General features: G+C 40.9%; 1 long non-coding RNA gene across 2 annotated transcripts in view; it reads left to right on the forward strand.

The window, feature by feature from the left end:
• The window catches only part of LOC311514883, a 193,359-nt gene that overhangs the window by 41,398 nt on the left and 133,203 nt on the right, over positions 1-18,758 (forward strand). The window lies entirely within an intron of this gene.

The following is an 18,758-nucleotide window of genomic DNA, read 5'->3' on the forward strand; positions in this document are numbered from 1 at the left end:
ATTTTTGAGGAATTTGTGACCTTGCCTAGCCTTGATGCAAAGCAGTGAAACTCAGCTATTGGGTGTTTATCATATTTGTAGTCATTGTTAGTTTCATATAAACTCAGAACTCAAACCAAAATTAAAGAGGAGCCAGAATAAATAGAATAAAACCAAAGAAAAAAAGTTCATGATACCCTGTGAAGTGAAGTTGCAAAGTTGAGCACAGGTCTCCTTCCTGACAGATATCCTGTTTTCATGCAAATATCTGTAGCAATGAAGACTGTGGAAACAGAAATGCATAGAATATTGGTACATTAGCAGAATTGTCTTGATTTTGGGTTATCTGTGGGATGTTGGCAGGTATTTTAAAGCTCATTCGGTGCATAATTTGTCATGCAAAACGTCCTGGGGCTCAAGCAATTGTTTTACTTTCATAACTTAAGCAGCAAGCCCAGAGGTGCCGGGGCAGTGAATTGCCAAGCCTAGAGGTGCCAGGGCTCAGTCCTGGCAAGCCCTGGCACAAATTAAGCACTGAGCTCACTGTGACTAGAAAAAACAATTTGCTAATCCTGCTCCACAGAATTGTGTGTCTAATTTGTGAATTTTGCTGATTTCACTCTAATAAGGTAAGGCTAGGGAGGTTTGAGTTGGACAAATTGTTTCTTTGTAAGGGTCTTCTTTAATTGTGTATCATGCTGGAATTCTGGCTGACAACAGGGCATATGAGAGCCATACCCTTAAAAGGGACTTCTCTGTATTGAATTCTGTTCTTAGCCAATAAATCTGTCAACTAAGGTCAGAGTAGTGATGAGATTTGGGGGTTTTCTTGTCTCAACTGCAGGCTTCTGAAAGTTGCTCTTGAAAGCTCTTTTAGCTACAGCATAAAAGCTGACAGCATATGTTGAAGTTGTTCAGGACATAAAGGGGGACAGACAACAGTTTAGATTGGATCTCTGTCTGAGTCCTGAATTACCTAATCTAGCAGTGTCATCTTGCCTTTGAAAGATCCTCCATCAAATCCCCAAATCTTAAACCAAGTTAGGAGAAGTATGCAGGATTCATTAGCATTTGGCATCAAGATCATCTGGCTCAAGGGATCTTTTAATGAATACGTACAAGACGGCTGCAGTTTGACTTCTGAGGAAAAAAGTGGAGTATCATTTGTTTAACTTTCTGATCAGTGCTCCAGCGGAATGGTAGGGTTAGAGAAACAGAGGTGCACAAGCATGATGTTTGTTTGCAGTAACATGTAAAGAATGTCTGATATCAAGCCCCACGCCTACGGTATAATGTTTGTCTGAATGCCATGTTATGTGATATGTGGATAGAGGTAAACCCCTTCCTTGACAAAAAAGAATCACAAAGGAGAAAAAAGTCCAAGTGAAAAGGAGGTGAAGCAGTATTTGAGAAAGAGAGACTGTTGCAGAAAACAATGGGAATTGTTGCAACACTGAGCATTAGTTCTGTAGAGTTTTGTAATACTTTGCAGTGACCCCAGTAGAGATGGTACTGCTTAATACTCTAGACTACTACTGTAGAAAATAGTAATATTTAGTGTAAAGAAAGACTAAATGCAGTCAACTAAGTGGGTTTCTGAAGTTTGGGGCACCCAGCTAAAAACAGTATCAGCTATGATTTCTTTCTCATTTGTTTCCCACACCGGAACACTTTCCATAGAGACTGTTGTGAGTGTTAAAATACATGTCTCTTGAAACTTAACAAGAAATACATTAAAATGAGTGTTAAAATATCCTTTTTCCAGAGTTTATAACTTTCTGAAAGTCCGCCCCCACCCTTTTTCTAGTTTAAACTTTCGGAGTTAAATCTCAACACAAGGTTTTAAAATATTTGTTGGAGACAGGGGAGAAATTTTGATGAAATTTTCTTCCACACATCTAGACTTGGCAAAACTTTCTAAAACCAGATTAAGGCTATAAAGTAAAGGAGAACTAAAGAACTCTTACCAGGTTTTTGTGTCATTACAGAAAGGATTATAGAATTGCCCCTGCTGTCAGTCTAACTCAAAAAACACAGGGCCTGCTGCTGGGAAAAGTTCCATAGGGGAGGTTGTGCGATGTATATGTGTGACATTGACAACCTTCCACAAGATTCCTAGAGATTGACACACAAGTCTGAAAGCTGAGCTAGAGGTCTCCCTGAATCCATTTGAGGGGTGGATGTGATGATTTGAATTATTATCTCGTAACATTTCATACCTACACTAAGACTGTATCTCACTTTGCATGATGTGATGTACAGTATTTTAGACAGGTCCTGTAACCCCCATAAAAGAGGGAAGCCAAAACCTGATGCTGCTTATGTTTAAATGCAAGAAGAAAACTTATTACATTAATTTAATGCACCATAAAAGAGCAGTAAGAGGCCCAGCATTGCAGAAAACTCTCCAGACAAATGAAGCAACAGATGGGATGACACTTGTCTCAGTTCTACTCCCCATCACCTCAGTGAAGTAGTAATTTATAATCCTTTTTAAAATTTAGATTCTTACATAGTACCATTGCTCCAGGAGTCCCCAGTAGTTTAAAAACAGAAACAGTGTCAAAGCCTTGCTGGAAGATAATTTAAACGCTATGGAAGTACAGTGTAATTTTTTAAAATAAAGGACACTAAATGGAAGAAGTTATTAAAAAGAAAATTTGGAAAAGAAAACCTAGTTTCCTACTGCACTCTTAAGTCTATTTTGTATACCCTACTATTTTTGGTATACATGTAACAAAAAAAATTGACATACGCCAAACTGGATAAGCAACAAGAAAACCAGAAATAGAAAATGCCGTGAAATGCAGCTTGAACAATATTGTTTAGATTTAAAATATAACATGTCGATGAGGAATATTTTTTTCCCTAATTCTAGGTAATTATTGCCCTCCACTCTTTTTATTAACCATATCTGAGTCACAGCTAAACACCATCCATTTCTGTACTTATCTTAATCAAAATATAAACCACAACATTGTCTTAAGCCTGTAGGTCACACAACTGAGATCTTCCCAGGTTGTTAATAACAGCTGTTGAGTGTCATATGAAATATGAGTTAACTGACTCCAGGTTCTGTCAAAGATGTTTCCATATTACAGACAAACTTCCTCACAAACAGGCTTGGCCACTGAGGCCTGGACTGAATTCATACGGACTGTAAATTCCTTTCTCAGCCAGAACAAGATTGCCTGTAAGCCCTGCCAGTTAGGACACAGCCATGGTGTATCTTGAAAATATGCACTGCTGCTGTCCACAGTCTGTGAATTAAAAAAAAACATTTTATAGAAGCACTATGGACCATGAAGTGACTTGGACCCCTTTACTTTATTCTCATGCATAGAAATGTACAGAATTTTACATCATGAATTAAGCTCCACTATCAGATTTAATTAGTCTGTACAAAATTGACACTGCTGTGTCTGTCTGATAGTTTATGATTATGGATAAAATACTACATTTTCTTTTGCCATTCTCATTAAGACAGCCTAATGTTAGCAGCATCTTGTTTCGATCTGACTGTAAAAGTTCTAAAACTTCTTTACATTAGATGAAAAACAAACAAAAAGAAACCTACATGTAAAGTTAAATGACCTTATACATCAAAGTTTCAAGATAAAATCCCATGTAAGTGACTCAAGATTGAGACCATCAATCTTTTGTGATTCATCTCCTCAGGTTTTCCCAGTGCAATTTAGTGACTACAGAGTATGTGCACAAAAATCCTGCTCTCAAAATGCTGAATATTTATGGTGAGATTTTCACTGAGTGTATGATCCCTTACGTGAGAGCAATGTAAGTTTAATTTCATAAATACAATAAATGTAGGCTATTAACAACATACATTTATTTACAATGAAATAGTTTATGAACATACAGTCTACTTCAGTAGATTCAGTTCATTCCTGGCCTGGTTTCTCATTATAGCATCAAGTTACAAATTATTTTGCTGACTTTGAGCTTTTGAGAAACACCTTACTCTAAAATTTACTGCTCCCACAAATGTTTTCATGGACTCAACACTGAGTCTGCATTGTTCATTGGTTTGGGAAGAGGACTGTGATTAGCACAAAAACTTGCAAGTCAAGCATGTTAACTTTCCTGGCTCTGATACTGTCTTACTGTATCACCCTGAGCAGGTTGCTTTGCCTCAGTTCCCTAGAAGTAAAATGGGTGCAATACTTACCTACCTCCCAAGGGTGTTGTCAGGCTTAATGTTTATAAAGTGCTGTGATAACTTCAATTAAGGGCTTAAAATGCAAAACAGCATAAAAGAATTTCCCCACTAGAAATCCGTCAGAAAGATGTCAGTTAGAACACATCCATTGCAAGTTTACCAGTCCTCTTACAAAGTGGAGTAAAATCAACACTGAGAAAGCTACAGAGAAATGCTGCATATGCTGCACAATATACGAGCAGTGATTCTCACGTGCAGCTATAGTGGCTGCGTGTGGCCACCAGGGATTTCATGTTCAGTCACCATGACTTTTGGGGTCCCAGAGCCTCTTCCCCAAGCTCCCTGAAGTGGCCACAAGCTCTGCTCTCTGCAGCAGCCCAAGCCCATGGTGGGCCTGATAGTGTTTCATTATAGTGTAGTAGGGTGGCTGCCTTTGGCTGTGGGAGGGAACCACCCCTCTCTTTCTCCACCCCCTGTGCCTTGATTGACAAGGTTCTGGGCTAATCATCTTGTAGAGGAGAAGCCAGGCAGAAGCCGGAAGTTGCCGGTCAGAAGAGGCCATGTGGTGCTGCTGGGAAGCTGAGTCTCAAAGCAACTTCGGGGCTGGCAACACCGGCCACCGAGCAGAGGTGTAGTACGGTGCATGTGCTGCAGTCACTAGAAGTGAGGGAGCGTAGGGACATGGCTGGTCAAATGTGGAGAACAGGGGTTGTGGACAGACCCTAGGAGCAGCCTGAGTGTGTGGCCACCATTTGGGAGGAACCCACTGGCTAGGCAGCCCCCACCACAAGAGCAGCTTCAGATTTTTGGTGTGATCCTTTGGAGATACTATGGCTATATGAAACTGTTTTGCTAAAAAGGAAGCTAAGAAGTGACCGTCTTACACTGAACCCAATATGAGTGACACAGGTCATTCTGGCAGGTCAGCAGCTGCAAAGCGCAGAAGAGACTTACACGATAAATATAGGGTATTTAATAGTTGAGTGGGAAGAGAAGCATATGGTAATGTTGGAAACAAATTCATCTGAAATAATTGTCATTTGTGCAATATGTAAGGCAGAAATTCATCAGATGACATTGTGCGCCATGCAGCATCATTATAAAACTCATGAATCAGCAGTAGAGGAAAAATTGTTGTGATTTTTCTCCATAAAAAGCTCTTGGATAAAACCAGAAGTGAAATAGTTCAACATCAAAAGAGACTGAAGGACTTTTCATTCCCCAAATGACAAATTATGTCTGGCTACATTCAACATGAGTTATTGTGTTGGGCAGCTTCGCAGCCCTTTTTCGGATGACGAAATCTATAACTAATGAAATTGATGGTGAGTAATAACTGTGTAACTTCTGTGGTATTACTAAGAGTACATATTATTCTTTACATTGGAAAGATTAATTATTTTTATTTACAAGATACTTCCAAATAACCATGTGACTAGAATATCACTAGTATAATATTTTAACTTTCAAAACTGTGGACACCGTGAATTTGCTGTAACCGACGATGCAGCCGCAGGAAAAAATTGGTTGGAGAACCATTCCTTCAAACTCCATTGGAATGGGCTCACAGGTGGTAGGCCGCCAGGAAGGGAATCATTCTGGCACCATCAGTGGCTTGACCAGCTAGGGAAACACTAGTACACCTGAAAGAAGGGTGTGAATTGGATTTCAGTGTTAACAGATTTTAATTAAGGAGGTAAGAATGTAGAATTCAGCAATAACTAATTGAAGGTTAGAAATGTGACAGTTTCTTCCACCTCAGTTCAACACCAGCTTCATTTTCTTGATGCTTTCTCCTACCCACAACAGGTCGTTTATCACTCAGAACACTGATGAATTATGGCTTATTGCCTATGGAGCTCTTAACAAGAAAATATTTACCATTATATGGTGCATTTTGGCTGAGGATATCAAATCACTTCACCTCAAAGGAGGCTTAGTTCACAAACATCTGTAAAAAGTAGATAGTTTCATTAATTGTATTTATTAATTGCAAAACATTAAAATAGGAAACACCACAACATTTTTTTTAGAAAAGCTTTAATAACCACCTCAGGATCCCAAAACAAAAGTTGTTGGAAACCTAGTTCACAGGGGCACACTTTCCCAATATTAACCTCCTGCTGGTGGTAAGGGTTTATTTCAGAAATGTTGATTAAACATTACAGGCACAAAATGCTCTTCTGCATTCTTGTTCATTCTTGTCATGCACCCCCGTTCCCACCTGCACCAGACTGACAGCTAAGTCTCAAGTCAGACGCAGGCAAGAAAGAGCAACTTGAGCAGTCAATTTGCTGGAACATGAGAGAGCAGTGCAAACTCAAAGGAATAATTAGGGCTTCTCTGTGTGACTAGAAATTCTTCACTAGTACCTTATGTTACCCAGCAAACAGCTGAGATGTGGTAGGCTTGGGCCTGTATTTTACTAGCAATGGCTTTGTTTGCATTCTGAAAGACATTGTCTGATAACACAGATATATTAGTCTGTCCTGTAGAGAAGAAATTAACAAAGACTGGTAAAAGTGTCTCATTCAACATGAATACTTAATTAAAGCTATGCTAAGTTCTTAGAAAAAAATTCAGGTAATGTAGCTGTGGTAGTAGCTGGCCAATTTTCTTGAGATAAATCCCATCCATAGATTGGTGGTTTTTTTTGTTTTGTTTTGTTTTGTTTTCCACTGACTTAGAGTTCAGATAACAAATAGTTAATATCCAACCTAGTAATAATGCTTTTCAGCATTTGTCACTATTCATCTTTTCTGCCATGTTGAGCTGGCTTAAGATGAAATGAAAGGCTTGTGATTGATTGCTTGTTAGAAATACTACAGTTAGTCTTCCACTCACCAGTGCCGCTCTTGTTCCAGTTCACATACAGGGAGACAGAATTATGGCAATAACACAATTTCATGTTTTATTTTGGAAAATCCAAATACATTTAGGAACTGGAAGTAGAACTGTTCTGTATACCATAGCCAAGTGGAACTATGCAGTGCCAGCAGGACAGAAACACAGAGCATCAAGCTCCAAAAGCACAGGCTCTCCCATAAATTGAGCTAAGGGAAAATCTTCTTTGGTGGCTAGCAGTACAAAGGCTATGATATTCAGGTGAAAACTTGGTTTTGCATCTGGTAGATGACAGTAGGAAACACATATTGGCCTGTTAATTTGGTAAAAGGAACTGTATTTTAAATTTCATTGCTCTAATGTTCCTTGGGTCTGGGTTAATACAGCCAACACACTTCAGATTCTAGCATTTTGGGGCAAGGACTGTAATGGTTTGTGCAATACTAGGAAAAAGGGGTCCCCCCACCTGGTAGACGCTTGTAGGCGTTAACCATAGTATGACAAGATGAGCAATAACTTTGCTCTAAAACTGGATAAAATCGACTGTGCAGGGTGGCCCTGGTATAGCATATAGAAAATAGCAGCTTCAGGTTTAGGGAGTAAAAATTAAGGAAAAAGTGGATAAACTAGGAACAGTGCATAAAAAGTTTGTTGTCCACATTAATTCTGCCTGTTTTACCAATAGTGCTGCCTTGAAATTGAAGTTAGGTTAACAAATAAAAATACCTTTTTTATTTTTTTTTAAATGGCACCAGTAACTTTCATAGTTTCAACATGGGGTCACTTAGCCTTTGTAACTTTGATAGGAGTAGATGACGTCACATTGATATTTCATTAATCACATAACTCTACCAGCACAGGGTGGGTACCAAATGTTATGATCCAATTTTATTAAACATTACTAGACTTCTGAAAGAGCAATTCTTTGCCTACCAACTTTAAGCAATTACGGTGCTGATGAGGAAAAAACATGGTTAAATTGAACACTGCTTCTGCTTCCAGGGGACATTTCCATAGACTTAGGTCGAGGGCAGGGAGCATCTTTAATGGAGCATCCACTACAGCAGGCCCTAATGGCAACTTCATGCATTGAGGCCTGACTGCAGCTGCACACAAGACACAAGAGGGTGGTTCCCTGCAGAGATTGCTGGTATAGAACACTCATTTACACATAAGTTGTGGCAAGCTTATCTTCAGTTTTCAGATTCTAATGGATTGGCCACCTCAACTTGTAGCTACCCAGAGAAGTATCTAGAAAACATGGGGGGGCGGGGGGTTTGCACACTTCCAATGGAAAACCCTAAACCAGTCCAGTTTTGTGAACTCTTGTAACATACTCAGCCCAGGCCCACGGCAAGACAATCAAGTAACCTTGTGGCATGGTTTCATGATTGGCACAAACTTCATGACTGGCACATTTACAGAGACAGTGAAACATCTGTCACAAGCAAATAAGTTATTCTCTATAGTAAGTGAGGGTTTTGTTCATCACTGAATCTAGTAAAAGGCATATTAAATAAGGTATGAAGGATGACTTTTATATTCAGCCCAAGTCATCCAAGGCAACTCAGTATAAAAATGGGTAAAATCCTTGTTTAGAAGACTTGATAATTCCAAAGTTTAGACAGGCCACAACTAGAGAGGGAGAAAACCAAAGAGGGGTTCTGGCTTAATACAGCTGCATGAATATGTTACTGCGATATCGTTTAGCTCATGTACACTTTTTAAAAAAACATAATTTTATTTTAAATAGTTTACTACTTCTAGGCTTCAAGGTAGTATTTTTTCCTTAGCTCATTACCTTTGTTTTTTTACCGCTCCCTGGGTTTAGAGTGACATCCCTCACCACTTGTTGGATTTCCTGAATCTTCTCAACTTGATTAAGAGCTGAAAAACACTTAGTACATTTAGTTTTTTGTTAATTCTGTGTTTAGCTAATTTACAAAGGGGATGAAATAGTGAGTGTTCAGTGTTCCAATACTCGATTAAGCTAAAACAACAGTTAGGTGGACAGCTTAGCTTTGTGTTAACATGTTGCCTGGCAATGTCGAATAAGTCAGTTTACTTCTACAGAAGTCATTTTCACCATTATTAGTCCAGAAGGCCCAAAAATACCACTGACAACAAAATATATTTGAAGACATAATGGTTTGACAAGAATGAATTTCTCTTTGTCCCAATACATACCTTTCTGCTTAAATAGCTGCTATTATGGTCAACTACATTTTAGACAAATTAATGCCCTAGAAATATAGCCTTAGTACTGAATGTAACTATTAAATGATGGTAACCTATGAACATGATCATAATGTGGAATACAAGTAAACATGCAATTTAGTACTCCCAGCATAGAAGAAGTGTTCATATTGAATTGTTGTGTATACTCTCTCACTAAAGATTTATTGCTTCCCTGGCATTAGCATTCAGCATTCCAGGATATGCTCAGTCTAAGTGGTCATCAATATTTAAACAGGGAGAATAGCTTGGAATTCAGGCCCTGAAAGCTCGGACATTCCTTTCTCGAAGAATCTCAGGGGACTATATGGTGACTTTAATTGTGAACAAGTAAACATTAGTCTGGTGGCTCGAGCAATTCAGCAGATGAAATGAGACAGAAGTTGTCTCTGCAGGTGGGTTAACAGCTGCTACCAAATGCCTCTCCATCTTTCAGCAAGCCTCAGAGTAGAGAAGTTGAATAATTTCCCAAGTCATAAAATGTGAGAAGCAGCAGGAGAGATGTGTTGTTTCTCGTGAAAATATGATTGATGTAGTGCGTTCTTCTGAAGATTTTAAATTATGTGAGAGAAGAAACTATTAGCTCTTTCCAATTGGATCCCAAATTCATAAGATTTATTTAATCCTTTTGCAAATGAAGTTGCAAGTAGTAAAAAATTGACTGTCTAAATATAATGACCTATCATTTTGTTATCAAGAAATTCCATCGCAGTGCTCTACAGACTAACACAGATTTACAAACTGGAAGCAGAAAAATCTGTCTGAAACAACTAAGATGAGTGCATAATCGCCTCTTTTGCTTTGTAGATGCAAAAAAATTTTGACAGAAAAATGGATTTTCAGCTAAACAAAGTTTTTCCTGAGAAGTGTTTGCTTTCTATAGAAAACTGCAACTTTCAGTCAAAAAACCAAATGTGTGAAACTGGAAAGTGTTCCTTTCACATGAAAACTTAAAAATTAATAATTGAAAATCTAGCTGTGGTGTCTCATATGAGTTGTAGTTTAGGCACCTGATGCTCCCATTCTCCTTGATGAGCCAAGCTCCTAATCAGAGTACATCTCCCATGATGCACCTTGGCCATGGGACTCACATGATGCATTGCAGTGGCACCAGAAGAGGGGAGATTGTGGTGCAGCATGTGAGATGGAGCCCAGCCAGTAGGGGAGAATGGGAGTATGATGAACCTGAACTACAACCTACCCGAGACACATGGTGGCATTTCCAAAGGGGAATTGGGGGTGGAGGGATTGGATTAAATTGTTTGGCTCACGAAAAACTTAAATGAAAAAATTCATTTTTGTCCAACTTTGTTAGGAGTGGAAAACCCATTCCCATTCATCTCTACTTTGGAATGCAGTATATTAATGAATATCCAACTTTCAGGGCAATGGGCAACAGAATTAAAATGATTTGATGAAATCCCAGATAATACGACTGTACAGATTTTAACCTGCAACTATAATACCTCACTTTTGAGCTCATTGTATTTCACCAACTGACCGCTGTCAGGCCAAGTCAATACTTGGATGAGAACTTCCAGGGAAAATACAGTTGCTGTCAGAAGTGCTATTGGTGTAACAGAAGTTGGCGTTTTGCCTCTGACCGAATGTTTAAATGTGGTGTGAGGACACTGTCATTGATTATGTTGTCACTGGAGTGACTACTCAGAATAATAGCTGCATGGAGCAAGCATGTCAGAGTTAAGTGAAGTACACCATGGGGTGGGTCATAATAGTGCAAGTAGTGTGAGAACATCTCAGGTAATAGGTGGGGTTTTAAACAGAGAATAGAGCAGCTGGGCAAAGGAAAGAGAAAGGTTGTATCTCTCTCTGTTGAAGAATAAATGTTTCCCTTAATTTTGCAACATGGTACATTGGGAAATGGTTAAGATACACTTGGGTGTTTATGACAACAACTAGCCTTCATTAAAACGGAATATGTGAATAGTAAGTAGGTTAAGAGAGATTGAGTAAAACACTATGAAAAGAGAAACGAAGAAGGCAGGGCAAAGCAACAAATGTCATGATAAGTGCATGCTTTAAGGTCTGATTTAGCTGATTTCATGGAAACACATTTGTTGCTGGCACTTGCATCTTCACCACTGCATCACTGGGATTGTTCATACAGAATCTGTTTCGTTGCTTTAAAATTTTTGGCATCAACTGTGATGATCAACTGTGGAAAATTGCAATAATCCAGTTTCAAAACAAAAATATGTTGTCTGAACACACCAGAACTCTGAAATGTCAACATGGAACTGGATCCAAAGTTTATAGTGACCCCCCAAAAATGTGTTTGAATCCCCTCTAAACCATGATCCATGTTAACAGTTTCAGCCCACTAGGGGTTCCCCTTTAGTAGGGGACTTTCAAATGTCTCCTTTGATGCTGTTACCAGTTGGTGTAAATTACAGCAGATGTATTATATTGTCTCAGAGGATGAACAGGCTCCTGGCTGCCTCAAAGATTGGTAATGTAATATTGCTTCTTCCTGCTCCTTGGATCTTTAGTCAACCACAGCTCAAACAGATCTGGGTGTCTGCCCCTGGCTCTACTAGAGGCCAAATCATAGCCCCTGATCCAAACAATCCTGAAGTGACAGTGTTACAAATCCAATTCTGAGTCAGCAGCTTTAGCTCATCTTTAAATATTTTTTCCCCATAGTAAATGGTATTCTGTGATTGACTTGTGCTCATTACATGCCACTTTACCTTTTACCATCTTAAAACTGAACAGGAACAACTGAAAATTCACCTTAAGCAAATTTTTTTTCTTTCTGAACCCCACCTAAAATATACCAATGGCCTAGCTAGCCAGCCCCACTACCCTCCATAATAAAGCTGCTCTACGTTATCGTAACTAATCTCATTTCTAGCCTCTGTTATGCAGTGTATTGCCTGCTTTTGTCTAATTTTCTCGTTAATCTCTTATCCTCTTATTACCACTCCTCACCAAGCTATCTGATCGCTTACACAAGTTGCAAGTTAGATTAAGTTTCTTTCTGCCCGCGAGGTTCACTTAAGTAGTTTACATTTTACAGAAAGTATAGGCACATACACAAGTGAACAGTCTAATTGATGCGTGTAGGTACAAACTGACTTGCATAACAAAGTCAACTGAAGAGTGGAGCATTGCAATAGGCATGAAGCCAAAATGAGAACGGTAGGTGCAGTTAGTCTAGAACACCACAGACAAATGGTAACATAATCCCCTCCAAAACGTTACTGGCAGCACTGGAGAGGGTGGGGATTGATTGGAGCATTCAGACTAGTGGTTGCTCCAACACAGCTGAGGCAGCTTGAAGGGGTTGGTGTGGAGAAATTAGAAATACCCCTGACCTTGCTGTGCCACTTTAGATAAATATAGGGGTTCTTCCTCTGGACTTGTGGGCATAGCACCTTTCAAGAGAAATAAATTAATCTTAAAGAATGCTGGGAGACAAAACAGAAAGGGATTGAGGCTATAAGTGACTTAACTACAGGGGAAAACACTTCAGGGACTCAAATGCAGGAAGGAATTTGATTGGATCATCTGAAAGCTGTGCACTGCTGGTTGTGCATAATCCTTTCCAATAAGAATTGCATAATTTTACTCAGAAACATTCAACTGTTGGTTGAGATTAAAGACTGACAGTCCACCAAGAAAAAAAGTATTTCCTTTGTGCAATGAAAGCCCGGTGTTAAGTGTAAAAATTGAATGACAGAATATTTCTTCAAACTGGCAAGTTTCACGTAAGTGCTATGAAAAAAGCGAATCTTAAACATAAAAAAGAAGCTTACAAGAAGTGGAAGGTTGGACATATGACCAGGGAAGAGTATAAAAATATTGCTCGGGCATGTAGGAATGATATCAGGAGGGCCAAATCGCACCTGGAGCTGCAGCTAGCCAGAGATGTCAAGAGTAACAAGAAGGGTTTCTTCAGGTATGTTGGCAACAAGAAGAAAGCCAAGGAATGTGTGGGCCCCTTACTGAATGAGGGAGGCAACCTAGTGACAGAGGATGTGGAAAAAGCTAATGTACTCAATGCTTTTTTTGCCTCTGTTTTCACTAACAAGGTCAGCTCCCAGACTGCTGCGCTGGGCATCACAAAATGGGGAAGAGATGGCCAGCCCTCTGTGGAGATAGAGGTGGTTAGGGACTATTTAGAAAAGCTGGACGTGCACAAGTCCATGGGGCCGGACGAGTTGCATCCGAGAGTGCTGAAGGAATTGGCGGCTGTGATTGCAGAGCCATTGGCCATTATCTTTGAAAACTCGTGGCGAACCGGGGAAGTCCCGGATGACTGGAAAAAGGCTAATGTAGTGCCAATCTTTAAAAAAGGGAAGAAGGAGGATCCTGGGAACTACAGGCCAGTCAGCCTCACCTCAGTCCCTGGAAAAATCATGGAGCAGGTCCTCAAAGAATCAATCCTGAAGCACATGCATGAGAGGAAAGTGATCAGGAACAGCCAGCATGGATTCACCAAGGGAAGGTCATGCCTGACTAATCTAATCGCCTTTTATGATGAGATTACTGGTTCTGTGGATGAAGGGAAAGTAGTGGATGTATTGTTTCTTGACTTTAGCAAAGCTTTTGACACGGTCTCCCACAGTATTCTTGTCAGCAAGTTAAGGAAGTATGGGCTGGATGAATGCACTATAAGGTGGGTAGAAAGCTGACTAGATTGTCAGGCTCAACGGGTAGTGATCAATGGCTCCATGTCTAGTTGGCAGCCGGTATCAAGTGGAGTGCCCCAAGGGTCGGTCCTGGGGCTGGTTTTGTTCAATATCTTCATAAATGATCTGGAGGATGGTGTGGATTGCACTCTCAGCAAATTTGCGGATGATACTAAACTGGGAGGAGTGGTAGATACGCTGGAGGGGAGGGATAGGATACAGAAGGACCTAGACAAATTGGAGGATTGGGCCAAAAGAAATCTGATGAGGTTCAATAAGGATAAGTGCAGGGTCCTGCACTTAGGACGGAAGAACCCAATGCACAGCTACAGACTAGGGACCGAATGGCTAGGCAGCAGTTCTGCGGAAAAGGACCTAGGGGTGGCAGTGGACGAGAAGCTGGATATGAGTCAGCAGTGTGCCCTTGTTGCCAAGAAGGCCAATGGCATTTTGGGATGTATAAGTAGGGGCATAGCGAGCAGATCGAGGGACGTGATCGTTCCCCTCTATTAGACATTGGTGAGGCCTCATCTGGAGTACTGTGTCCAGTTTTGGGCCCCACACTTCAAGAAGGTTGTGGATAAATTGGAGAGAGTCCAGCGAAGGGCAACAAAAATGATTAGGGGACTGGAACACATGAGTTATGAGGAGAGGCTGAGGGAGCTGGGATTGTTTAGCCTGCAGAAGAGAAGAATGAGGGGAGATTTGATAGCTGCTTTCAACTACCTGAAAGGGGGTTCCAAAGAGGATGGCTCTAGACTGTTCTCAATGGTAGCAGATGACAGAACGAGGAGTAATGGTCTCAAGTTGCAGTGGGGGAGGTTTAGATTGGATATTAGGAAAAACTTTTTCACTAAGAGGGTGGTGAAACACTGGAATGCGTTACCTAGGGAGGTGGTAGAATCTCCTTCCTTAGAGGTTTTTAAGGTCAGGCTTGACAAAGTCCTGGCTGGGATGATTTAACTGGGAATTGGTCCTGCTTCGAGCAGGGGGTTGGACTAGATGACCACCTGGGGTCTCTTCCAACCCTGATATTCTATGATTCTATGAAAGCTACGCTCATGTCTATGATCAAGGTTATTTAGCAGAGTGGCATGGGAAGGGATGGAACTAGGGAAGCTTTCAGTCAGTAAATTCCCTGGTCTAAGTATGCCTTTGCTTGGAGGCTTGAGTAGGTGCCAGTAGGTAGGATGCAGTGCCATGATCCACTTCATTATGCCAGCATAAAATGTCATAGCTAATCTCTTGGCTGGGGAAATCTTGGCTGGGGTGCTCCTTTCCCCATCTAACTAAATCAAATAGTCTAATCTACTTAGACAGTGGCCTAGTAGATAGAACATTGGACTTAGGAGACCTGGGCTCTGTTCCCAGCTCAGCTCTTGGGTGACCTTGGGCAAGTGACTCCACTTTCTAGCCTTAGTTTTCTCCTCTGTAAAATGGGGACACACCTCCTTCATAAAGCACTCAGAAATCTACTGATAAATTAGCTAGATGTTACTGTTTTTAAAAAGCTCTCTATCTGAATAAAGGACTCGACGGTGCTACTGTCAGATACTAAAAAAACAAAACAAAATAAAGCTAACACTAACACTCCTCATAGCAGTGTGTAGTTGCTTCTGGGGTGAAATGCTTCAAAAGCCCACAGCAGCAATGTTGATAGTTCAAAGACAAAACCGTTTCAATCCAGTACTATGTCCAGTTGCAGCAGCAGGGGAAAATTCAAGTAGCCAAGACGTTATTTCCCAAGTTGGTGTATGGCCAGGACATTGGTGAAATGCCTCTATTCCTTCAAAGGATTTCTCAGCATGGTAGTTATTTATAGGTAACATATTCGTTATGCATAAATGAAGGTGATGAATTGTTTAATGTTTTACAAAGTTAAGGCCTAGCGTTGCACACTCATGAGTACCTCTATTCCAGGGGTTCTCAAACTTCATTGCACCACGACCCCCTTTTGACAACAAAATTTACTACATGACCCCAGGAGAGGGGACCGAAGCCTGAGCCCGTCCAAGCCCCACCACCCTAGGCAGGGGAACCAAAGCCAAAGGGCTTCAGCACCAGGCTGGGGGGCCTGTAACCTGAGCCCTCCTGCCTAGGGCAGAAGCCCTCGGTCTTCGGCTTTGGCCCTGGGGCTCAGGCTTCAGCTTTGGCCCTGGGCCCCAGCAAGTCTAAGCTAGCCCTGGTGACCCCATTAAAATTGGGTTGCGACCCACTTTGAGGTCCTGACCCACAGTTTGAGAACTGCTGCTCTACTTGTATGTAAATAAATTGAGAATTGAACTGATCTAAAAATATTTGTAAAAAGCTAAAAATTGTACTTAAAACTTGAAATCTGATTCATCTTTTAAAAGAAATATAAAAATGACACTAAACATAAACATATTCAGACAAAAGGCATCTTCCCACTGTCCCATAACATGACTGAAAAAAACAGACCAGCTTCTACTCTGTTCACACAGGTGCAATCAGAGGTAACACTAATAACTGTGATCAAACTAATCTCACTGAGAAAACTGCCAACCCTAAATATATTTTTTCTAATTTTGATAATTATCGATTTTTTTTCATTTACAATTTTTTTCAGTTTATAACTATCTTTATTTTTACAGTTTGGGGGGTAGAGCTGGGCTTAAGGCAGTGCTGAAGGGGCTCCCTTTGTGGCAAAGGGACCCAAGACACCTGCACACAAAGTTTGAGGGAGGCCGTGGTTGTCTTAGCCCAGTGAAGCAGAGACACCCCTGTCAAGGCTGATTCCCCACTCTGGCAATTAGAATGCAGAAGGTGGGTGCCCACAAAGACTCTAAAAATTAATACTGGCCACTCCAGGCTTGTATTAAACTCCCAAGGTTGCAGCTTTTTTTTGACCTTGGATTGGTAAATGCTGCCACCACCTAAGTGCACAACCCCTCTGAGAACCCAGGAAGGCGTGCTTGGGAATTCCTTCCTGTGGGGAACCCTCAAGCCCTTTCATACACCGCTCTGGGGAAGAACTGAGAAAAAAACAAAAGAAATCAGCTGTTGCCACCAGCTATTTAAACAACATGTGCACAAACCTCTTAGGACACACAAATCCAATTATTTCTTAAAAAAAGGTAAATTTTATTTAAAAAGCAAAAGGAAGAAAATTATATCTGGGAACTTAGGCTATTGCTCGATTTAAAAAGAGCAACTACAAAGATTAAGCATTAAGGGTAGTTTCTTTTGAGGTCCAGTTACAAGCAAAACAAAAGCACCTGGGGTTAGCACAGAGAAGTCCACAAACCATAAAGAAATAAAAGGAATAAACCTAATCGCATCTTCCTAGACATTTCCTGATCTACTTACATATCTGGGGTTTTAAATGAGTAGCTTCTAGGTATAATCCTGATGATTTTTTCATACCTGGCCCCAAGCTCCTTATAGCATAGTTCTGCCCTGTCCCCTTGCTCTGGGAGAACAACCACAGACAGACAAAAGGGGATTCTTGTTTCAATTTTTAAAAAATTCTCACCTTCCCATTGGCACACTCACTTCTTTTAACGCTTTACAGGTAAAGCAAGTAGGGAACAGCTACTAAGAGGGATTTTATAGCTATCTGGGTGAGTTGGTCCATAAAAGGAAACTACCCCCCCTTTCATTTAGCACAATCTCACCCCCCCCCACACACACACAAAACACACACACCGCCAGGACTGAAAGGAGCTGGTTGAGCTGTTAGGAGAAGGTTGAGGTGATGTAACAGGAGAAGGCCGCACTCTCTCACTCCCATGACAACAGAGCTGCAGAGGAATCCCTGCACAGCCGCAGGGCCAGTGACACCCAGTCCCTGCAGGTGCAAGGTGAGGGGAAAGCTGCAGTCCTGGCAGAGCAGAGCAGAGGGCTCAAGTGGTGTGGCCTCCCTTGTGGCCGGGGGCTCCTTGTCCTGCTTATAGTCCTGGCTGAGGGTCTCTGCTCTGCCTTCCACACCCTGTGCCTGCAGGGATTGGGAGTCACTGGACCTGAGGCAACCCAGAGAGTCTTTTTCATCTCTCCTGTCAGGGCCCTGCTCGCTCCAAATACAGCACAAATGACAAATGACAAAGCACAGATGACACCCTATCCCTGCAAGCACAGCGACTGTTACAGATTAATATTTTTAAAATCTCTTTAGTGTATCATCTGAAATCAGTAGTCACCGACAGTTATCAATTAAAATTGAATCTTGCCACGCCTACTTACATTGGTGCAAACCAGGAATAAAATTGGACTTCAAAGAAACAGAATTGGAGAAAACCTTTTGCAAAAAATGAGTGCAAAACTTTATTTTAATTAGGATCTCCTCAGACTGCAGAGCTTTTATTAGTATCATTCCTAATATTTTGATATTAAAATTTATACATAAAAATCAAAAGAGAACATCTTGCTGAGAAGTTTGTACTAGAAATTTGCAGTATGTCTGTTACAGAAGTCTCATGATGTTCTTTGAGTGATAGTCCCTATGTGTAGTACGCTTCAGGTTGCGCATATACCTAGGACAAGAGAATTTCTTTAGCAGAGTCTGTGCAAGGAGATTGGTTGGCTAACAGACTGGTGGTCTCTGGGAGCTGCCATTCAGTCAAGCACAAGCAACTCTTCCTCTGTCTGGAGAGGAGGCGGGGTACGGGGGTAGGGAAGGTAACCCATAGTCATGGGTACCCCAAGGAAGCATCATAATGTCACACTGAAGTTTTGCCTGTGGTGGAAGATTGTCTTGTATATCAAAGGGTCTGTCTAGTTTAAGAAAGGTGGGGGGGCCCTAATTTCCACAGAACACAGGATCTCAAAATTATTTAATTTGGGCCTCTTTTTCACCTTCCTCTGATATGTCAGCTATAACCCAGGACAAAGGATGGACTTCATGCTTTGTA

This window comes from Lepidochelys olivacea (assembly GCF_965140295.1).
Source record: "Lepidochelys olivacea isolate rLepOli2 genome assembly, chromosome: 1".
NCBI classification, from domain to species: domain Eukaryota; kingdom Metazoa; phylum Chordata; order Testudines; family Cheloniidae; genus Lepidochelys; species Lepidochelys olivacea.